Source organism: Psammomys obesus, unplaced genomic scaffold, assembly GCF_907164565.1.
Source record: "Psammomys obesus unplaced genomic scaffold, mPsaObe1.curated_primary_1811, whole genome shotgun sequence".
NCBI classification, from domain to species: domain Eukaryota; kingdom Metazoa; phylum Chordata; class Mammalia; order Rodentia; family Muridae; genus Psammomys; species Psammomys obesus.
Genome location: NW_026585895.1, coordinates 12,027,834 through 12,033,806, shown reverse-complemented (window position 1 = coordinate 12,033,806; position 5,973 = coordinate 12,027,834).

Genomic DNA, 5,973 nt, shown 5'->3' with positions numbered 1-5,973 from the left:
TTCTTCTTCTTCTTCTTCTTCTTCTTCTTCTTCTTCTTCTTCTTCTTCTTCTTCTTCTTCTTCCTTTTTAAAGCAGGTAATTCACATTTTTAATTTATAAATACAGAATTAAGTTCAGGAGATTGAGTATAAACATTTTAAAAAGATCATCTTTTGCTCAGAGAGAGAGAATCTGACAGTTTGAGACCTCCATGAAGGTAAGAGGCAGTCACAGATAAGAGCCTCCTGTGGTTCTGTAGCATAGAGAAAAGTGCTTATATTACTGTTTTGCTAGGACTGGTCACTCTGGCTACTTTAAGGTTTCCAGTGATTAAGTAAAAAGTGATATTGACATCAACATCTTTGAGCACAAAGGAGTTTCTATCCTTAGAATTGCTTTCTTGGATTATATTGTGACAGCTAGAATAATGGAATACATTTAACCGCATTTTGAATTTAATTTTAAACTTTGCCATTTAGGAAAAGCTTACTGCTTCGAGTAGGATTTAAGAAGGTAGGAGTGGTAATTTATCATCAGGAACGTCATGTACATGTTACTGAATAGCTACCACTGTCACTTAACTAGAGTTTTCATCAATGGAACAGATAATAATTTGTGAGCTTGTTGGCTTGTTTGTGCTTGGTGTTGGAGAACTAAGCTAAAGGCTTTGCGCATGGCAAGCAAAGCATTCTGCCTACTGAGTCATGCCCACAACCCAAACAGAAAACTTAATGCTTATCTCCAAAGTAACTCTAAAATCTAGGGTTGTGAATCACTATTAAACATCTGCATACTTTTCCTTCAGGACTCAATGAACTTTAAATCTCCAAGTACAAAAGATGAGTGGCTAAATTGGATACTTTTTAAAGATGAGTTTAAAGATTAGATACTTTTTAAAGAAGAGTGGTTAAATTGGACACTTTTTAAAGATGAGTTTAAAGATTAGATACTTTTTAAAGATGAGTGGTTAAATTAGATACTTTGACTTAAAATCTGGCTGGATGATTCTGGTATTGTAACATGTTTTGTACATAGCCTAAATAGCCTATGCATCAAATTACAGAAGAGTAATAAATATTAATTTTAAACTCTAAATGTCAAGGATTGATATTACATATAGATTTTTTTTAATCTGGCCAGATTTATGTCACTATATATGTATATGTATGTACATATACATATGTATCCCTTTCATACTTTTCCTTGGGGAATTTCAGTGTTTTAAAATTTTACATTGAGAAACGTGTATAGATTACACCTGTCATGCCAGTGTGTGGAAGCTGAGTCAAGAGAGTTGCTGTGAGTTTGGAGTCAATGTGGACTACACAGGGAGAGTTCCTCTCAGAAAATAGAAATTAAATTAGAAGGGGAGAAGCCCTCAGAATGTCTGTTTTCTTCTTTTTATTGCATATGAAAAATTGAAATTGTCATGCTGATTTTAAGCCATCTTATGAGTTGAAGGACTTGGGCTACGCAAACATTTTGTTTGGTTACCTTGTTTTCTTGGTTAGTCTTTCTCTTTTATTCTTATCAAGCACAAACGTAAGTATCTTTTTGTTTGCTTGGAGTTTTTGTTTTCTCCCCACTCAAAATTATTTGCATCTGGACACACGGGGCTGGGGAGATGGCTCAGCAGTTAAGAGCATTTGTTGCCTTGGCAGAAGACCTGGGTTCATTTACGGAAGCTACACGGCAGTTCACAGCTGTCTGTGCTCTGATTCCAGAGGATCTTCTGGCCCTTTCGGCCATTAGGCACACAGGTGCTGCTCATGCATGCTTGCACGAGCACACAAACACATCTACACACACAATCTTTAAAAATATGCACCAGACAACTTCAAGGCCAGGCTTGACCACAGACACACTGCTGAGTCACTGCATCTGAATTCTGATAATGCTGTTAGTAAGTCCCTCCCCCTCTTCCCCAAAGCTCTCCTACCTCCCACAGGGAGGCTTTGGCTTAGCCAAGGTAAAACTCACACCCACAACTGCAATGTAGTGGCTGCCATTTACCGGGCTTAAGATGCACCCTGGCAAAGTGCAAACTTTCATTGACCTCTGTAGTTTGCACAACTTAATTGTTCTTGGACCTGCTCTAATTTCTTTGAACCCAAGTCCACATTAGTGCTCATGACTGAGACTGAGAACTGGTTCTGTCTGTGGAGCTGGGTGGGCTGTGGGAAGGAGGCTTCAGAGAGTTGCCTGCCTAGGAGGGGAAGTAAAGCTATTTCTTTAATTGTGCGCCTTTAAGCCCAGAGGGCACAATGCCTCCCTTTAAGGGCTTGGCCTAGCAGACCAACAGCATGACAGCCACGTCTTCTCCTTGTGCTCAGGAACTAACTGCCCGAGCAGAGCATCATCTATCCCAACATTTCCCTCTTCTTGTGGAAGTCAAAGGCCAGAGCTGAGGCAATTTATTAGGGAATTCAAGGAGTTCATAAAGCAACATTTTCCAGGAGCCGGTGTCTGAGAGACGAGAGACTCTTTTGAAAAAAAGTGCAGCCACTGAGGGGAAGGCCTGGAGCTATTGTCTGTGCAAAGGTCCCAGGTCCCAGGTCCCTTCCATTGTCTACAACTACATGTTCAGTCCTCCAAAGATGGAACCTGGGGTTGTTCCAGGTGAATACTGGTAAAAGAAAAGCCTAAATATTCCCGTCATTGCTGATCTCCAGATACCAGTGTAATTTTACTCACATGGGATGGAAAAGAGCATTCCTAGTGCCTTTTCCCTAATGTTTATTGTTTGTTTGCTTGTACTTGAGTGTGTGAGTCAAGAGGATAACTTGTGGGAGTTGGCTGTCTTTTTTTTTTTCCCATGTGGGTCTGCCCTGGTTAGTTTTATGTCAACTTGACATAAGCTAGGAATCATTAGGAAGGCCAACCCTGGGGAAAATCTCTGAGAAGCCTGAGCTACAGAGTTAATTCCAGGACAGCCAGGTCCACACAGAGAAATCCTAGCCCACAAAAAACAAAACCAAACAAAACAAAGCAACAAAACAAAACAGAAAGGAGAGAGAGAGAGAGATACAGCTACATAGCGGGAATCTGTCTTGAAAATCAAACAAACAAACAAGCAAACAACCCAAAAAACTTAAGAGTCATTAGAGCAAAGGGAGCCTCAATGGAGAAAATTCCTCTATAGGATCCTGCTGCAGGCAAACCTGTAGGGCATTTTCTTAATTAGGGATCGATGGGGGAGGCTTCAGTCCAGTGGGTGGGGTCATCCTGGGTTGGTAGTCCTGGGTTCTATAAGAAAGCAGGCTGAGCAAGCCATGGGAAGCAAGCCAGTAAGCAGCACCCCTCCATGGCCTCTGCACCAGCTCCTGCCTCCAGATTCCTGGCCTGCTTGAGTTCCTGTCCCAGCTTTCTTTAATGGTGGATCAAGATGTGGCAGCGTAAGCCAAATATAGCCTTTTCTCTCCAATCTGCTTTCTGGTCGTGGTATTTTATCACACTGATAGTAACCTTAACCAAGTCAGGGTCCCAGCACTTGAATTCAGGTCAGCAGGCACCCGATGAGCCATCGCATCAGCCCCAAATGGATAAGTTTGTGAGCTGGTGTTAGCTGGTTCCCGTATAGCTGCAAGGTCACTGGGACACGAACCTTTGCTTTCATTATCTAGTGAATTTTCTGGACTTCTTTCTGGACTCTTCACTCCATGGTCATCCTGCTGTCTCTTGGCCTTTCCTCATCCCCACATATTTATCATATGTTTATCGTAAGCCAAACAGTGCAAGCCATACCTGTCACTGAGGCAAGGTCCTTTTCTCAAGGACTTCCCTGCCTAGTGGGAGCACACATTCGTAGCCTGGCTAGCCAGGCTCTCCAGTTCGATATGAGCACATCAGGCAAGCCCGGGATTGTTGGAAACATCACAAACCCAGACTTCGTTCGCTGGAAAAGCAGGACTCAGTGTTCAGTACCTCTGCCTGGCCGGAACTACGTGACTTCCGGTGACAGCAGGAGGATCTCTGAATCTTCAGAGGTGCAGCATCTCTGTCGCCACTGTTGTCTCTCAGGTCTCTACCTTCCCAGCAGTTAGCCACGCCCCTTCCCTCAGGGAGAGAGTAGTCTTCTCTGTGACTAAGGTTGTCCCTCAAGGCTAACCAAGTCTATCACCCTGAGCCTCACAGTCTCTCTCATCTTCCACCTTTACCTTTCTAATAATTTCCTTCTTGACTCCCTCCCCCTAACTCTAAATACTTCCATGTTTCCCCTCTGCTTGCCTCCATTGTGTTTGGCAACTTACTGGTGCCAGGTTCTCCTGTGGTAAACCACACTTTCCTTTTCCGTATTTGGCTTCCTGGTTGTGGGAAGTTCCCAGAAGACGGTGCTTGCTATCCCATCCTTCTAGAAGGACTACCTGCTTCCTTGGCTTGCATTTAAACTATGTAATGGGCTTATAATTCACACCTTACTCACTCAGGGTGACCAGCTCTCCAATTTGCTGGCCACTGAGGGTTTTTCTAGGGCAGTACGTTGAGGGCATAATCCACTGTCCCCAGAAATCTGGTTAGCCTAACCTTCATCTTGGGTTTTTTTTTTTTTTTTTTTTTTTTTTGGTTTGTTTGTTTTGCTTGTTGTTGTTTGTCATTAACTGTGTGTGATGATTTGAAATTTTTCTTAAAATATATTATGGATAGCTGTTTATTGCCAACAAAGTCATTTTCTACCATTTACTTTTCCCCTAAGGAGTGAGGAATTCATTTCGGCTCCCAGTTTGCGGGTACAGTCCACTGTGGTAGGGAAACATGGCAATGGGAAGCTTCATCTTGGTGGGATCATGCAGCATTTCCCTTACATTTCAACAGACCATGAGCAGAGAGACCTTGGGTTAGATTCCCTCACCTTCCTCCACACCCCATCTCTCCATCAGCCAAGCAGGCCCGTTGTGGGTTAATGATATTTACTATTGATTTATCTTTTTGTTAAGCAACGATTAATCCTAAACCAGCTGTATGCCCAAATCACCACACAGAGACTGGGATTTATTTAATTAACCTAGAGCACAATGCTGGGCAATAGTTCCTCCATCCTAAACCTCCAAGCCCACATAATTTCCTACCATTCAGATTTCACCAATTATACTTGCTTTTAGTCATATCTTAGGTCTGGTCCATCTCTCCATTTGGTTCTAAGACCTCTCCTGCCAACTCTCTCCTCTCCTACCCCTCCTTCCTTCCTCCTCCTCCCACTCTGGAACAGGATGTCCCACCCTATCCTCTCCATTGCTCAGCATTGTGGCTGGTTATTTTAATTGACAATTTAGAGAACAAATGGTGGCATGTTTACACGAACTTGAGACTGGTGATGCTTATGCACTGGTGATCACAATGCAATGTCTGGATTGAAACCAGATTTGGTGAGGGGGGAGAGAAATCAGCATTTGAATGAACAAGGGTGAATTGTATACATTTCAAAAGAACATTATACCAACATAGGCCCCATATCTTAAAGGATCCACAACCTCCAAAAATGGTACCACTAACTGGGTACCGAATGTGCGATCACATGAACCCATGGGGCTCATCTCATATTCAAACTGTAACATTTTCTCTTTGGCCCACATAAGCTCATGGCCATCTCAAAGCGCACTCCAACTGTGAAAGTCCCCATGTGGCCATGTGTTTGCAGGTATACAGGATGTGATAGGCCCTAACACTGCCAAAAAGTCCATAGTTTACAGTCGATTCTAAGACTCAAGACAATCTCTTCACTGGGGGCCTCTTTTTGGCTTTCAAACAAAGAGGAAAAGCAACACCGGTTGTAAGCTTCCAACATAACAATGGCGTGAGTGAACATTCCCAGTCTGAAAGAGAAGAACGGGTCATAGCAGGAAACTCAGCACAGAGAGCACTGAACCCTGCAGCTCCATGCCTAGCACCTAGGGCTGCGTTAACACCCCCTGTACCTGTGCCACAGTGCCATTTCTTTTGGGTCATCTGTACTTGGCTCCAGCAGCTTTTCTCAATGTATGCCCCATGTGCCTGTC